The sequence below is a fragment of the Schistocerca gregaria genome, chromosome 2 (genome assembly GCF_023897955.1).
Source record: "Schistocerca gregaria isolate iqSchGreg1 chromosome 2, iqSchGreg1.2, whole genome shotgun sequence".
NCBI classification, from domain to species: domain Eukaryota; kingdom Metazoa; phylum Arthropoda; class Insecta; order Orthoptera; family Acrididae; genus Schistocerca; species Schistocerca gregaria.
The window spans coordinates 615,759,483-615,776,889 of record NC_064921.1 but is presented as its reverse complement, the minus strand read 5'-3'; positions in this window follow the sequence as shown (position 1 = coordinate 615,776,889).

Here is a 17,407-nt window from a genome sequence, read left to right as displayed (position 1 = left end):
CAATCGTGTGGAGGCTCAAGAGAATTACTGATGCATTGTTTACCCATATTTCTGGCATATGCAGAACCAATACCTTACTTCTCGAGGCCTGTAATTAGAATTAAAATCTTTCCCATTGTATGCAAATTTGAAAGTAAAGTGATAATATATATACACTGATCCGTTCCGAAATCTCTTTCACAGTTTCCAAATGGCCAGTTTTGCTACAGCCTCTTCTCAAGTCAGATTGTTCCTCTACTAGATCAAGATGCGGTGTTAGTGCCGTTCAGATGACAGTTCTTTTAGTGACTCTCTTGTACATTACCGATGGCAAGTTTGATAGATCTATAATTTTCATTGACTTTTTTCTATCTACCTTCTTCGGGCGACAACTGCAGCATTAATCCAACTTTGGGAAATTTTCTACTCTCGCATATATTCTGTGAATAAATTTGTTTCGTATTGCATTTCCTCCAGCTTTTATTATTTCTAGCGGAACATCACCTCGAAGTACTTAACCTTTCTATCTATAAACGTATTTTCGGGCCCACAGATAGAAAAGCTTTCAAACAAAGTAATTTAGGCTTCGTCACAGTATGTCTCATAGCTTTGTTTTCACGTTAAAACAATTCGCGTAGCCGTACCGTAAAACCTAGCAGCTTCACACACTGACTGCGACATCTTTGGACTGGATGGGCTCACAGCCGTCAATGTTGGCTTCAGAAACAAGAACTCAAACTTCTTCTTCACGTATCTCCTCGGTTGTCTTCACTCATGTACTATCATAAAGGAAAAATCCTTAGCTGTACCTGTCGTCGAATCCGTGTCCTCCCTCTCCGAATCAGGTACGTTATCTGATCATAACTATTATTAGCGGACGTTAATACCGTGTGTTTCAATCCTCCATCTTTGTGATGGCGTGAACTACGCTGGGGAAACTTGCAGTGAGTGTCTGAACATCTGTGGATGAGTGGCAGCCAGTTCTTTCTCAAGAGCTGAAACCAGAGAGGATACTAATGTCTAGTGAGAGCTAGTGCAAACTCGACATTTTGACTCATCCCGTATGTTTGCCTCTGAATTCAGGTCAGGACTCTGGAAATGTCACTGCATATCAGGAATATTGACGTCCACCAAACACTGCCTCACAGATGCTGTTTTGTGGCAGGGTACTTGTCATGCTGATACAAACAATCATGGCCTCTGATCTCTTCTCATACCGTTCGCAGTGCACAATTCTATGTTAGTATCATTCTACAATGAGCGCTTCTATAAGAACAATTAGGGCACCACACCAAATCCACGAGGTGGTCTCCATTGTTACCCATGGTTGCCCACCTATACCGACTGCAGTGGGTGCGGAATGTGACTATGAAGACGAAGCTGCTGGATTTCATTGGTGTATTGCTGCCTGTTGACCCTGTGCTACTGAAAAATTATCTTCAGTCTTTGACTCAGTACTTCAACCCTTCGTCATCCAATAGGTATCATGCTTTATGTCGTGTAGATGGGACATTTCTGACCTTTATTATATTACGTATTTATAATGTTTCCACAAATATTGTGTTTTTGTTGAATTTTGTCATCTATGAATATGGCCATTTTCCCCTCTTATTTTTACATCTACCCTTTGACATGAGGCAACGAACATAGAAATGAAGAACATAGAACTTCGCCCAAAATTTGTATTTGCAAATATAAAGTGTATGAGAGGTGTAATGGTTAATTTTCGAGGTATGACAGGAAAGATCATTCAGAGCAAAACCGGCTAGTTAACACTGGTTCTAAAACGCTCACCTTAAGAGCCATGACCACTTGTTCATCTTCGCTACTGTGATACGTATCTCTCATACTGAGCTAGTGCTCCTAGCTCTTAAGGTATGCATTGTACAGCCCATGTTTACTGGACAATTTTGCTTTGAATGATCATTCTTGTCATACTCCTGAATATTGACCATTCTTCCTGGGATACCTCGTCTTCCCGTTCTCATTAGTTCTTCTTTTTCTGGCGTGTTGGTCCCACATCTGCTCAGGGTCGGTAGGGTTACTAACGATTTGGCATGGTTAGTTTAAGCAGCCGAGAGATGCCCTTCTTGTCTGCACCGCTGACGAACGTCTTGCTCCAACTGTTTATATAGGATGATATTCAAGTGGAAGAGTGTGAAAGTTTTCAGAGTATTTGTGAATTGTGTAACAGAAGCAGGCTTGTGTACCAGCCTGGTATTCACCTAGTCGGATGTGGAAAACCGCCTGCAAATCATATCCAGGCTGGTCGGCACACAAGACCTCGTCGTTAATCTGAAGGGTGGATTCGATCTGGAGCCGGCGCGCTTCACGATCCCAGAAGTGTCGCTTTCATACGAATTACTGCCTCTGCTTGCTCATTCCCATTAGTTCATTGCTATGAAATTGTCCAAAAATGTCTATTATCGTAATCCAGGAAGGTCACCTCCCAGAGTACCTTTGCCTAATAATAAAGCAGAAGTCAAGATCTCTAAACAACCTACGGCATGTTGTATATGCAAAGTAGATCATTAAAAACTATAGCCTTCAAAGTGGCAGAATAGTATATTGGTTGTGATCACGTGAACAGCATCAATGATAGAAGAAAATTACAGCACTAACGTGATACTGTGAACACGGATGGAAAGACTATATGACCATGGAGGCAGATGCTAATTACGGACATATAGAGATCAATCGTAAGAATTTGCTGGCTACATACAGGGTGGGCTACTGATCATGACCGGGCCAAATATATCACGAAACAAGCGTCAAACGAAAAAACTACAAAGAACGAAACTCGTCTAGCTGTGGGGGAGGGAACAAGATATCGCTATGGTTGGCCCACTAGATGGCGCTGTCATAGGTCAAACGGATATCAACAACATTTTTTTTTTAAATAGGGAAACCCATTTTATTACATATTCGTGTAGTACCTAAAGAAATATTAATGTTTTAGTTGGACCACTTTTTTCGCTTTGTGATAAATGGCGCTGTGATAGTCACAAACATATGGCTCACAATTTTAGACGAACAGTTGCTAACAGGTAGGTTTTTTAAAATAAAATACAGAACTTAGGTACGTTTCAACATTTTATTTCGGTTGTTCCAATGTGATACTTGTACCTTTATAAACTTATCTTTTCTGAGAACGCATACTGTTACAGCGTGATTACCTGTAAATACCACATTAATGAAACAAATGCTCAAAATGATGTCCATCAACCTCCATGCATTTGGCAATACGTGTAACGACATTCCTCTCAACAGCGAGTAGTTCGCCTTCCGTAATGTTCGAACATGCTTTGACAATGCGCTGACGAATGCTGTCAGGCGTTGTCGGTGGATCACGATAGCAAATATCCTTCAACTTTCCCCACAGAAAGAAATTCGGGGACGTCAGATCCGATGAACGTCCGGGACATGGTAAGGTGCTTCGACGACCAGTCCACCTGTCATGAAACATGCTACTCAATACCGCTTCAACCGCACGCGAGCTATGTGCCGGACATCTATCACGTTGGAAGTACATCGCCATTCTGTCATGCAGTGAAACATCTTGTAGTAACATCTGTAGAACATTACGTAGGAAATCAGCATACATCGCATCATATAGATTGCCATCGATAAAATGGGGGCCAGTTACCCTTCCTCCCATGGTGCCGCACCATACATTAACCACACAATGTCGCTGATGTTCGACTTGTCGCAGCCATCGTGGATTTTTCGTTGCTCAGTAGTGTATATTATGCCGGTTTACGCTACCGCTGTTGGTGAATGACGCTTCGTCGTTAAATAGAACGCCTGCAAAAAACCTGTTATCATCCCGTAATTTCTCTTGTGCCCAGTGGCAGAACTGTACACGACGTTCAAAGTCGTCACCATGCATTTCCTGGTGTATAGAAATATGATACAGGTGCAATCGATGTTGATGTAGCGTTCTCAACACCGACGTTTTTGAGATTCCCAATCCGCGCGCAATTTGCCTGCCACTGATGTGCGGATTAGCCGCGACAGCAGCTAAAACACTTATTTGGTCATCATCATTTGCTGACGTTTCACATGTGGCTGAACACTTCCTGTTACGTTAAATAACGTAACTATCCGGCGAACGGTCGGGACACTTGGATGATGTCGTCCAAGATACCGAGCAGCAGACATAGCACAAGCCCGTTGGGCATTTTGATCACAATAGCCGTACATCAACACGATATCGACCTTTCCCGCAATTAGTAAACGGTCCATTTTAACACGGGGAATGTATCACGAAGCAAATACCGTGCGGACTGGTGGAATGTTACGTGATACCAAGTATTTATACGTTTGTGACTATTACACCGCAATCTATAACAAAGCGGAGAAAGCAGTCCATCTAAAACAACTAAAACATTCATATTTCTTTACGTACTACACAAATATGTAATAAAAATTGGGAGTTACTATTTAAATAACGCAGTTGATATCCGTTTGACCTATGGCAGCGCCATCGAACAGGCAACCATAGCGCCATCTGGTTTCCCCCTTCAATCTAGACAAGTTTCATTCTGTGTAGGTTTTTCGTTTGACGCTTATTTCGTGAGATATTTGGCCCGGTCACGATCAATGAACCACCCTGTAATTGTGAGGTTGACCATTTATGTTGTGTCGAAATGTTCCTGTACCATGCCAACTTCTATAGCTAGGCAATATGTATTAATCATTTGTGATGAAATGGGTGAATTATGAAGAAATTCTAATGTCAGGTAGGCGAGAGGCTACTTCTTCGTAATCGATGCTTGGTGGGGTTTTAGTAAATCTTAAATCGTTCAGTTACGAAACTCAATAGGATGCAGTACTTATCCACTGTTAGAGATTTTGCTTGGACTGTGGTAATAGGAGCAAACTGAATCCACAGTCACGAATATGTGCAGCACCTTGTGCCACCATGCGCCTAATTGTTGTCACATTCTGCTTGCAAACATTGTTCTCCTCCCTCCCCCCAATTCAAAGATACAAAGACAGTGACTTCGTCACCATAGTTGTTCTTCATTCTGAAAAATGATGTGCTATAGGTCTATCTCGCCCAGGCCTGTTAGTCTCTACATAACTACAGCATCCTACGTGCATTTGAACCCACTTACTGCAGCTAACCTTTGGTCTCCAATTTCAATTTTTACCCCCTACCACCCTGCCCATTTTTCTCCATCGACAAACTGACCATTTTCTGATCCTTCACGATATCACCTAAGAGCCGATCTGTTCTTTTAATCAAGTTGTACCATAATTTTTTTTTCTCCCCATTCGATTCAGTGCCTCGTAGTTAGTTACCTTATCTGTCCACCGGTTCTTCAACATTCTTCTGAAGCACCACACTTCAAGAGGTTTCATTTACTTCACAATATTCACGGCATCATCAATCTTATCAGTGATATCATAATCACATGAAAAGCCGCACCCCCTCCTCCTTATTCCCTTCCCCTGTCCCCGTCCTCTTCCCTTCTACGACCAATAACAGCGTTGCATTAAAATGAGGCTGCCAAACAAACGCTGCCTTGGCCACTCCCAATCACTGAATTCGACCCACACGCACCAGGAAGCGCACCGTGGAGCCGCAACATGGCAGAACATGTGAGACAGGTGTGCTGGGCTGTCCAATCACCGCACTATTTATTTATTTATTTATTTATTTATTTCATTAACAATACAGAGTAACCCACAGCCTTGAAATGTAAGGCAGGGCGGATGCTTCTGAATCCATCAGCAAATATCTCTCAGTATTACAATGTTTTTGATACACAGTTCTTAATGTTTTTTAAATAATATAAAGAACACAATATATAAATTTCTCTAACGTTACAGCGAACTAAGTGCTTAAAAATTGTTAAAATGGTTCTATATAACTTGTATCTGCCTAGTTTATGAGAACATAATTTATACATGCAAATATCAAAGAAAAATAAACGAAAAATGTAATACAATGAGTGTGGTTCAAGTAATTTTCATTTTGTAGAGGGAAGTGATATACTCTATCTATCTGTGTAATATAGTCTATGTAGCATGTTTGTTGGTAATGGCCTATTTCTACCTATTTCAGGTGAGAAGACCTCGGTAGAACGTCGAGCTTTTCTCATCTGAAATAGTTTGTCCTTTTATATGTTTACTGTGTTTGTGTATATTGGTATATTACTGGGAGAGTTGCAAGTCGGGACACTACATGATATTCAGCAGCTGCTTGTTTGTCCTGTTGTTGACAGTTGCGGTATATCCTAAGTGATACCTTAGACTCATACACCTGGTATTATACAGATTAAATACGACTGAGCATTTGATACATGGAATAAATGAATTTTAGCTTTACATGAGAAATACACTTTTGTTTGTAAATTTGTTAGTAGAAAAAGAGTGTATTTCATTGCTACTTGAATGCATTAGTCCTGAAATGACTTAATACATTACATTCTTAATCTTATACGTACTTTATACAGAAAATACATTTGCTGTAGAAAATTAATTCATTGTAGCTTTAAGTAGAGAAGAGAATATACTTCTATGTACACATAATAAGGCGAACAATACATTACCTGAAATGACTTAATACATTACATTCTTAATTTAATACGTACTTTATACAGAAAATACATTTGATGTAGAAAATTAATTCATTGTAGCTTTAAGTAGAGAAGAGAATATACTTCTATCTACACATAATAAGGCGAACAATACATTACCGCTTGTGTGCAGTATACTTTAAACACTTTGCAGTATGTCGTTGGGGAGTAGGAGCCTCGGAATAAAAGTTCTTCGACCCTTCTCCTACCATCCGACGCTACGTTATTGCTAGAGTCTTAGCATGTGGTGCCGGTGTTTGTTTGTTTTATGATTGTTACTGCCTGTTGTGTTTCTGGTGACTGTGTTGTGGCATTCAGTGTCATGCGTTGTTGGTTTGGCTCCCTTAGGTTCTGATCCCTTTTGTGTCGGTTCCTTCCCCAGTTTCAGAATCTGTGGTCGTGCTTGTGTCCTCCCATGTGGTTTGTTGTTTGTGCTTGTCTACGCCTCCTTCCATGTGGGTTTTGGCGCTTGTATTCTTCATGCAGTGTGTTCGATACAATACCGGCTACGCTATTAATTGTGTTCCAGTCATCGGGATTACGTATTATTGTGGAGATGTCACTGTCGTTCTGTATAGGTCTCACTTGTGCAAGCGTATTGCATAGCAATGGAACATGTCCTGGTGTCCTTGTTTCTCCGCAAACGCATATATCGTCGTTAGTTAGTCCCATGCGGCTTAGATGTACCGGATACGGCCCGTAGCCTGTCAGTAAATGAACCATCCGCGGCTTGGGTCGACATGTTTCAGTTGTAGTCTTTCGCGTATGTCAGGAAAGAAAGAGCGTAAAAATTGTTCAAATGGCCCTAAGCACTATGGGACTTAACATTTGAGTTCATCAGTTCCCTAGACTTAGAACTACTTAAACCTAACGATACCACACACATCCAGGCCCGAGACAGAATTCGAACCTGCGACCGTAGCAGCAGCGTGGTTCCGGACAGAAGCGCCCAGAACCGCTCGATCACAGCGGCCAGAAAGAAAGAGTGTACTCGACGACCCTCGTGGGATAGGTCCCACTATCTCTGCCGTGTTTGAATCTGCCATTGTTTCATTTGTGTTTTGTTCATAATGTTGGTTCCTGTCATTTCGGTGACTTTATCGAGCCGGCCCCTCTTAAGCCAGTAAAGTGCAGCTCTATACCGTATTGTTATGTCTATAGGTCTGGTCCGCATCACGACAAAAAGTCCCTCTAGTTATATGGTGTCGAAGGCTCCGCTCATCCTCAGGAGTACACTACGCTGACCTCGTCTTGCACTAGTCTTGTTAGTCTGCATGTTCAGTCTGTGAGCCCACGCACTTTCGGCGAAGCATGCAATGGGTTCAAATATAGCGATGTGGTAGGTCCTTATTGTGTTAATAGGTAATGTGCTGAGTTGTGTCGAGTCTTGCTACACTCCTGGAAATTGAAATAAGAACACCGTGAATTCATTGTCCCAGGAAGGGGAAACTTTATTGACACATTCCTGGGGTCAGATACATCAGATGACCACACTGACAGAACCACAGGCACATAGACACAGGCAACAGAGCATGCACAATGTCGGCACTAGTACAGTGTATATCCACCTTTCGCAGCAATGCAGACTGCTATTCTCCCATGGAGACGATCGTAGAGATGCTGGATGTAGTCCTGTGGAACGGCTTGCCATGCCATTTCCACCTGGCGCCTCAGTTGGACCAGCGTTCGTGTTGGACGTGCAGACCGCGTGAGACGACGCTTCATCCAGTCCCAAACATGCTCAATGGGGGACAGATCCGGAGATCTTGCTGGCCAGGGTAGTTGACTTACACCTTCTAGAGCACGTTGGGTGGCACGGGATACATTCGGACGTGCATTGTCCTATTGGAACAGCGAGTTCCCTTGCCGGTCTAGGAATGGTAGAACGATGGGTTCGATGACGGTTTGGATGTACCGTGCACTATTCATTGTCCCCTCGACGATCACCAGAGGTGTACGGCCAGTGTAGGAGATCGCACCCCACACCATTATGCCAGGTGTTGGCCCTGTGTGCCTCAGTCGTATGCAGTCCTGATTGTGGCGCTCACCTGCACGGCTCCAAACACGCATACGACCATCATTGGCACCAAGGCAGAAGCGACTCTCATCGCTGAAGACGACACGTCTCCATTCGTCCCTCCATTCACGCCTGTCGCGACACCACTGGAGGCGGGCTGCACGATGTTGGGGCGTGAGCAGAAGACGGCCTAACGTTGTGCGGGACCGTAGCCCAGCTTCATGGAGACGGTTGCGAATGGTCCTCGCCGATACCCCAGGAGCAACAGTGTCCCTAATTTGCTGGGAAGTGGCGGTGCGGTCCCTTACGGCACTGCGTAGGATCCTACGGTCTTGGCGTGCATCCGAGCGTCGCTGTGGTCCGGTCCCAGGTCGACGGGCACGTGCACCTTCCGCCGACCACTGGCGACAACATCGATGTACTGTGAAGACCTCACACCCCACGTGTTGAGCAATTCAGCGGTACGTCCACCCGGCCTCCCGCATGCCCACTATACGCCCTCGCTCAAAGTCCTTCAACTGCACATACGGTTCACGTCCACGCTGTCGCGGCATGCTACCAGTGTTAAAGACTGCGATGGAGCTCCGTATGCCACGGCAAACTGGCTGACACTGACGGCGGCGGTGCACAAATGCTGCGCAGCTAGCGCCATTCGACGGCCAACACCGCGGTTCCTGGTGTGTCCGCTGTGCCGTGCGTGTGATCATTGCTTGTACAGCCCTCTCGCAGTGTCCGGAGCAAGTATGGTGGGTCTGACACACCGGTGTCAATGTGTTCTTTGTTCCATTTCCAGGAGTGTAGTTTGTGCATAATTTTGGAGGCTTTGTCAGTTGTTAATTTGATATGATAGTTAAAAGACTGTTTTTCGTTAAGATGCTGTCCGACATAACTTATGGCTCGCTTCCTCTGTATGATTGTATAGACTAATTTTAGAACTGGATTTCTCTGTATTGTCCCTCCGAGCAGTAAATATACAGTTTTGTTGGGAGCGATTTTTAATTTATTTTCTTTGCACCAATTGTTAATTTTCGGAAGCAGTCACGTGCATTTTGTCTCTAGTGCTGCTTTCGGGTTGGCTGACACCACCACGAGCCGATCATCTACATACACCACCACACGTCTTAGCCTATCGCCACCGTCCAGAGTGTTCAGCAAGGGCTCAATTGCGATATCCCAGAATATTGGTCCGCAGATGGAGTCCTGGGGACATCCCTTCGTTATTCTCTTGACAACTTTGCGTGTAAGAGCCCTACACTCCGCCACTCTGCCCCTACAGTAGACGAGGAGGCTATAGTAGAGAGAAGCTGACAGCCTCATTTCCCTTAACCTGACGCAGAAGGACGGTCACTACAGATTGTCAAAAGCCTCGGCTATGTCCATTAGTATGGCGGCCACGTATTTGTCAGTGCTTGGTTGACGGTGTCTTTTATTGATCTACCTTCCCTGAAGCCGAATTGATATGACGTTAGCCCGAGGAGGTTCTGTGCGATTGTAAGCCGTCACACAAGAGCCTTTCCTGTATCATGGCGAAAGTGTTTAAGAGGCAGATGGGTCCGTTGGCTCTTGTGATTTCCTGATTAATACTAAATTAGCAGTTTTCCAGAGGTTTTGAACTATGTCTGTTAGTAGTGCTTCGTTGAATATCATAGTAAGAAATGGCGTGATTTGTGTTACTCTTTGTTTTCACGTTTATGAAAGTATTTTGTCTAGGCCAAGTGCTTTTCGGTTTTTAAGCCTCCTGATTGCCGGCGCGACTTCTTCTTGCGTAAATGGCGTGGTTACACTGTCACTGATGTATGGTTGCCTCATGCTCTCTCTTAGGTCAGCGTGGTGTCGCTCGTTTTGTGTGGGGTCGTCACCTGAGACGGGCCTTTTCGGAACATATTCTGCTGTGCTTCTCCATCTTCTGGTCATTGTGCCGTCAACTTGTTTTAGTGTTGACAGAACTGTCGCTCTCTTAACTCGTTCTGGTTCTATTGTCTTTAGTTGTTTTTGGTATTTCTGTTTAGCATCATGATAAAGGTCAAGTCATATCTGTCTTTCAGGAGCTGTGTTTGCTTGTTGGTAGTTCTTTTGTCCCTTCAGTTCTTCCTTAGTCTGCCCAGTTCTGTCGACCACGGTTGTTTCTTTCTCCACCCAATTTTGGCCCATTGTATAGCTGCTTCCAGTGCTCTTCGTAGGACCTCTGTCAGTACATGCGATTTGTAATCTATAATGCCTTCAACAGTGTGTAGCGACGACGCCTCAACAATATCTCTAACTTTTTGCCAGTCGGCTCTTCGTGTGAGGAAATTCTGCTGCTCATGATCCATGTTATGTGTATTGACTTATCTGTCTGGGGTTATAACGGTAGGGTTGTGGTCGCTGTGTCGGCGTCTCGGCGGTAGGTAGATGGCTGCCCCCCCCCCCCCCCCCCCCCGATCCAGTATGAGGAGGTTGCATTCATTTACCACATCAATCACTAGTTGTCATCTGTCGTCAGTTCTACCTGAGTTCCACAATGGGGAATTTTGTGTTGATATCGATTAGAATGAGTAGCCTTTTTCTTTCTGGGTGTCGGGCAATGTCTTTTACTTTGTCTAAGAAAGGTTCTATATCATTCGAGTACTGAGGGTAAATAGACGACATGAGCCATACCCTGCCCGTCTGTTGTTTCTGCTGCGGCAATGTGTTCGGAGCAAAGTGATCTGTGTTACTATGAGGTTTTTATTACCTACTATTATCGCGGCTTTCGCGTTTGTTGTGTCTGTGATTGAGATGTAACATGAGGGGAACCCTGAAAACTTCCCTCTCATCAGAAAAGGTTCCTGAAAGCAGGCGATGTCTGCTTTTGTTTCTTCTAAAGGCCTACCTAGTTTCATGTTTACTAGGGTACTGACATGGCAGTTTCGTTTTATTACCTTCATAAGGGATATCTAGTGAAGGAAAACCACTTGGTGTGGTTCTTTAAAGTCCAAAAACACATGTCCATGTGCTCTCACGAAGTTCTTGTATACCTTCCCTAGGTTTAGGCACTTTCCCCTTCTCGCAAATGCCTTCCCTAAAAGTTTACATAGTTCTTTGGGTTCGTTGGAAGATTTTCAACTCTTAGGATCATCCTGTCAGTTTGTGCTGTATTTGGGAAACAGATTTTATCCCCACGATACACCCTGCTAAAACCGCAGGACAGGACAGGTTGTTTAAATTGTATAAAGGAGCCAAAATAACAAGCTGTCAGTTACACTAGACATACAACTTCATTTATTTGGCCAAACATTACAAGAGCCAAGAATTTTTTTAAAAAACACAGCATACATTTTTGGAACTTAATTACCAGCTGAATGCCTTGAGGGCAAAACCACTTTAATTTAAAATCGGCTGAAAGCCAATAACTTAAGACTCAAACCAAAATCAGAAATCTAAAAGGCAGAAGCCTTTATCTTAAATTAGTTCTTTTAATTATGCTGAAGACCCAAACAACCTCACATCTTAAGAGCAAAACAACTTCAATTTAAAAAAAAAGTAAGCTGAAGGCCCATCTCTTAAGACTCAAACCATAATTAAATTTTTTTAAAGGCAAAAGGCCTTATCTTGAAACACTTGTTGAATGAGGCTGAAGGCCCAAACAATCTTACGCCTTAAGGGCAAAACAACGTTTTTTTTTAAAAAAAAGGCTAGAAGCCATACAAATACAAACAACAAGAACAAATAAGAAAGGCAGTACACCCATTGGCGCTCAGAAATTTCTGGGGGTTGGTCTGGAATTCAAACACTGACACTCGCTTAGGGGAGACATGCAGTCGGCTCAATCATCCTCGATCCGACGACAACCCAACCGACAGACAGTGAACGGACCAGCCGACAAGATAACTTCCGCTCCACCCGACCAGCACACAACAGGAACTTCAGTGGAACAACGTAGAAAGTTTTAGCATCCACAAACAGTTATGCATTGAGCTGTCAAACTACACACCATGCTCGACAGCCATAACACAATGAGGAAAATACACTGTCTGTCAACGGCCAGGGCAGGTAACCGGAACGTTAACGGCCACAAGGCAGAAGATTCCGCTGGTGCACTTCATTTCTAAACAATCAAGTGAAGTTAAACTCCACTGAAGGGTTGATGAAATTTGCCAACTTGGAAACACACATTGTTGTTCGCGAGAATGTCCTAACAGCCGACAACGAAATCCTAACGACACAATGTGAACAGTCGTGAGTTGCTGGTAGATTAAGTCTAAAGCCAATTTTCGTGTCCAGGATCGGTGCGCCACGGGCCTCGTAGCAATGGGAACAGCACCACACGCACCAGCTGACGTAGACGCCACCAGCGCCCCCACCCAAACCACGAGCCGCAGAGATTTTCTCGCTGCTCCACATCAACCGACCAACTTCACAGGCCTGGAAACGGTGTAAGGACCAAATGTATCTCGCTGATGAGACGACCAACCGGAGGACCAACCAACGGTCGTCCCACTCCAATCTCCCTCCGTCGGACAGTTCATGTGTGTCGCCAGCGGTCGGCGAGCACTGCCTCCCAGCGCCTCACCAGCGCTCCGTCCCCGACTTCACTGCTGCTAACGCCCCGTCTGCACTGCTGGTCCGTCTCCAACTGTCTAACAGACATACGACGACAAGGAAATACTATCGGTCGCTCCAGAGATGGTACAACAGTGCACTTATCGTACGCGCTGCTGCTGCTGCTCACAGGCAAGTGAGGCAGGAAGTTAGTGACGCCAGTAAATAGAATAAGAAAACGAGGCGGCAGTACGGTAATAGAAAACAAACAATAAATGGCACGAACATGAGCCGTGCACAGCTCACCCCGTTTTCATGCTTAATTCGTATTACATAGCGAAGGAGTGTTTGAAATACATCCTCGTGTTCTAGGCTGCTTAGCGGTAGGTCAGTTTCTAGGTTTTCGTAGTTTACGTGATTTACGGTATTCAGCTGGGGGTCCTTGATTGTGTGTGTTTGGTGTTCTTGACTGTTTGATGCTTCGGTTTCGAGTAATTTTGTAGTGCAGCACGTTTTTCCTGTTTTATGGTTTCTGGTAATGTGGAGTTTGAGGTGTTTTCGGTGAGCATTTCTCCTGATAGTGACTTGTGGTTTTTGATCTCTTCCATGGACTTATTCGTGAAAAGTGACCGTTGAATGTCCGTTTCTGGGATGGTTGCGACTGGATTTGTGCTGGTGCAGGATGTGTCTTTCTGTTCAGCTACCTTACTGTTTTATTTCTCGTAGTGACTTTGTGTGCTACACCCGTAGACAAAACGAAATGGTGTAATATAGGGTCTAAATTTGGTTATATCATATTCTAATTGTTGTGCGGATGGTATACAGTTGACTTTGTCTGTGTCTGACTGTGGTGTTGGACTTCTTGTGAACTCTGTGACATCTTCATTCTCAGAAAGTTCAAGGATGTCGTTACATTTCTCTGAACTATTTCCTACTATTTCGTCTTCCAGCTCGTCAACTCGCTTAAGGAGACCAGCCTGGAAGATGGCGCAATCAAACATGTGATGTTACAGGTGCCTGTCCACTTCATATTCAGTTGCTCCCTGCATGCACATATCGTCTATATAGTCGGTAATGCTGAAGTACCTAAATTGTATTGGCCTCCCAGAACTGAGGCCCTACATTAGTATTAGAATCTGCGTCTGGGGGTTGTAATAACCCCATGTGTTGCCACCAGGCAGCCTCTCATCTTAGTTGATGGCGATTTGTACCTTTGCCTGTTTGCGTTATTTGTTATGTCTGTCCCTGCGTGTGTTAGGGGGGTGGGTTTCTGACAGTTATGGTAGCACTCTTTATTAATGTACTTTGTCCAGAACATCATATTCGGTGCGCTGTATTTGTCTTTCGTAGAGCTGTTTATGTGTAGGACACTCTGCCCCTCCCCCTCTCCCTGCCTTATCGCATGTTCTATTTCTGTGTTTGCGTGGTATAAGGCCTATAGGATTCTTCTGCCCGTATTCTAATTTTTTTGTGTCCCGGTTTTGCATATCTCGCGCATACTAGGTCCTTGTTGCAACACTTCGACGGGTGACCGAAGCCGCAACAGTTAAAACATTTTTGTACATCAACAAATTCATTGATATACAAAGATTCAAACTGAAAAAAAACTTTCATTTTGAAGCAGCAATAAGTGTACTCTTGGTGTCACGTCTAAAATATTGTTTACTTTCCTTTTACCCGTTGCTCCTGTTTTAAAATTTTATTTTAACCTCGCTATCGAACTCGTCTTTAGTTATGTGTTCACTCAGGTATATTTCGTAGAGCTCTTTAAAGCATTCCTGATTAGTTTAATATTTTCAGACATGGTGCACTGCCAGCAGAGGTCTGAACTTCTTGGGTTCTTCTCACCTAATGTGCTTGAGCTGTGATGTTTTCTCTATTATCTTTTTCTTGTCTACTTGTGATTGCGGATGGCGGAACCGGAGGCGAACTCCACTCCCACAGTAGATAAAAGGCTAGGAGGGACGCAGACATCGCTGAAGGCGGCCACAGCAGCCATGCTGAAGCGCCTGACATTCACAACTCGCCGTCCAGTCAGTCAAGTATATGCAGGGAGAAGTGCTGCATCGGCACTCTGGTCGATCACTGGAATACAAGAACATACAATTTCTGTGGATATTACTACTATTACTACTTTCGCTGCCAGGTCGATAAAAATACACTTTTCTCTCTTAAGAAGCTCTCCTGGTCTTGTGACTTGGTGCATTATCTTGTTGACACACCGAGCGAGGTGGCGCAGTGGTTAGCACACTGGACTCGCATTCTGGAGGACGACGGTTCAATCCCGCGTCCGGCCATCCTGATTTAGGTTTTCCCTGATTTCCCTAGATCACTCGAGGCCAATGTCGGGATGGTTCCTTTCAAAGGGCACGGCCGACTTCTTTCCCCATCCTTCCCTAATCCGAGCTTGTGCTCCGTCTTTAATGACCTCGTTGTCGACGGGACGTTAAACACTAATATCCTCCTCCTCCTCTTGTTGACAAATGCCATTGTGGTCGGGAAACGTTATTGTTATGAAAGTGTGTATATGATTTGCAACCAGCGTATGATCAACTTGGACTTCATGATGCCTTGCAAAATCACCTCTGGACCCATTAATGCCCATGTGAATGTAATGGAGCTGCTGCCAGCTTGTCTCTCTCCTACCATGCAGATGTGAAGGAGCTATTCACCTGCAAGACAACGGGTTTACCCCCTGCCCTCGGCATGATGGGCGAAGTCTCGGAATTCATCAGATCACGCAACGCTCTGCCACTGCGTCAACTCCAATGTCGATGGTCACGTTCCCATTTTAGTCATAGTAGCCGATGTCGTGGTGTTAGCATAGGCACATGCATGGATCGTCGATTGTGGAGGCCCGTCGTTAGGAGTGTTCGGTGCACTGTGTGTCCAGACACACTTACACTCTGCCCAACTTTAATATACCATGTTAACTGGGCCACAGTTCGCGCATCTGTCCTGTTTTACCAGTCTGCCCAGCCTACGACACCCGACACCTGTAATGAGAGGTGACCATCCAACCCCACGACGTCTGGACGTGGTTCCACCGTGGTTAGACACTCACCACAGCACTCCTTGATCATCCGACAAGACGTGTACTCTCCGAAACCCATGTGCGTCTTCCTCTACTTCATAAAAGTAGGCACATTACGTTGTCCTTATTCAAGGGTCAAATATCATACAAAAGTAAATACGTTCAGGACGTATTGCTGGTGTCATAACTTTCTATACACGAACAGGAAAACTCATAATGTATTGCTAGGTTTCAATCTGGAAAGCAATATAATCAAAAAGTTTCAGAAGTGGTGTTACACGACCATGCTGAAACTTTGGTGCATTAAAACAATAGAAAACGAAAAGGCTCTTTGCAGGATACTCGAGTAATGGAATATGTGGGAATCACTGATTACAGGAAGGGACATGATAGCGGCCATGTGGTGGGATGTCAGGTTATAACTTACATGGTGTTTTTTTTTATTATTATTTCGTTTGGCATGAATGATACATTACTTGAATTGAACAGCAATGATGTTACTGGTAACACAATATGCATATACTACAAATAAAATAGATTACATTCATTTATGGTAATAAAGGTCTTAGATTAGATAAAAAAACAATAATATTCATATGGATAAAAACACTAGGATGAGTTACATGTAAAAGAGAAAATGTGGTTTTTATAAACAGTAGTACTGACAAACAGAATTTCAAGTTGTAATAAAAACTATAGGTTAATATCTAAAGTATCCAGCCAGGAGATTGCTTCCTCAGAGACCTCATGTATGCTGGTCAGAGTTCCAGCATATTTCCGTAGGGGACACTCGGTGAGTATGTGGTATATTGTTTGTCGTTGGTGTCCGCAGTCACACTTGGCGCCTTCGGCGATTCCCCACTTATGCTTCAAGTCCCGGCATCTTCCGTGCTTGGTGCGTATGCGATTTAGGGTGGTCCACGACCTCCTAGGTAAGTGGAATCCAGGAGGGACTCGTGTAGGATCAGTAATGAGACCTGCAGAATCGGGATTGGCTGCGAACCATTCTTCCCGCCATGCTGTTTCTGGTTGGTATCCATCAGAAGTAAGCCTTTTTCCAAGTCTCCAGGAGGGTTTCCTGGACTTAAGACGTTGCCTTTAAGTGGAATCACAGTCCTGGTGTAGCGGTAACTCGGGATTCTTGGAGCATTTCTCCCATTCCCTTTTCAACGCTGCTTGACGTCGTAACTTCGGTGGTGCAATATTAGACAGAACAGGTAGCCATTCTGTGGGTGTGGATTTTATTGTCCCGGATACGCTTCTCATGGCTACATTCAGCTGCGTGTCTAC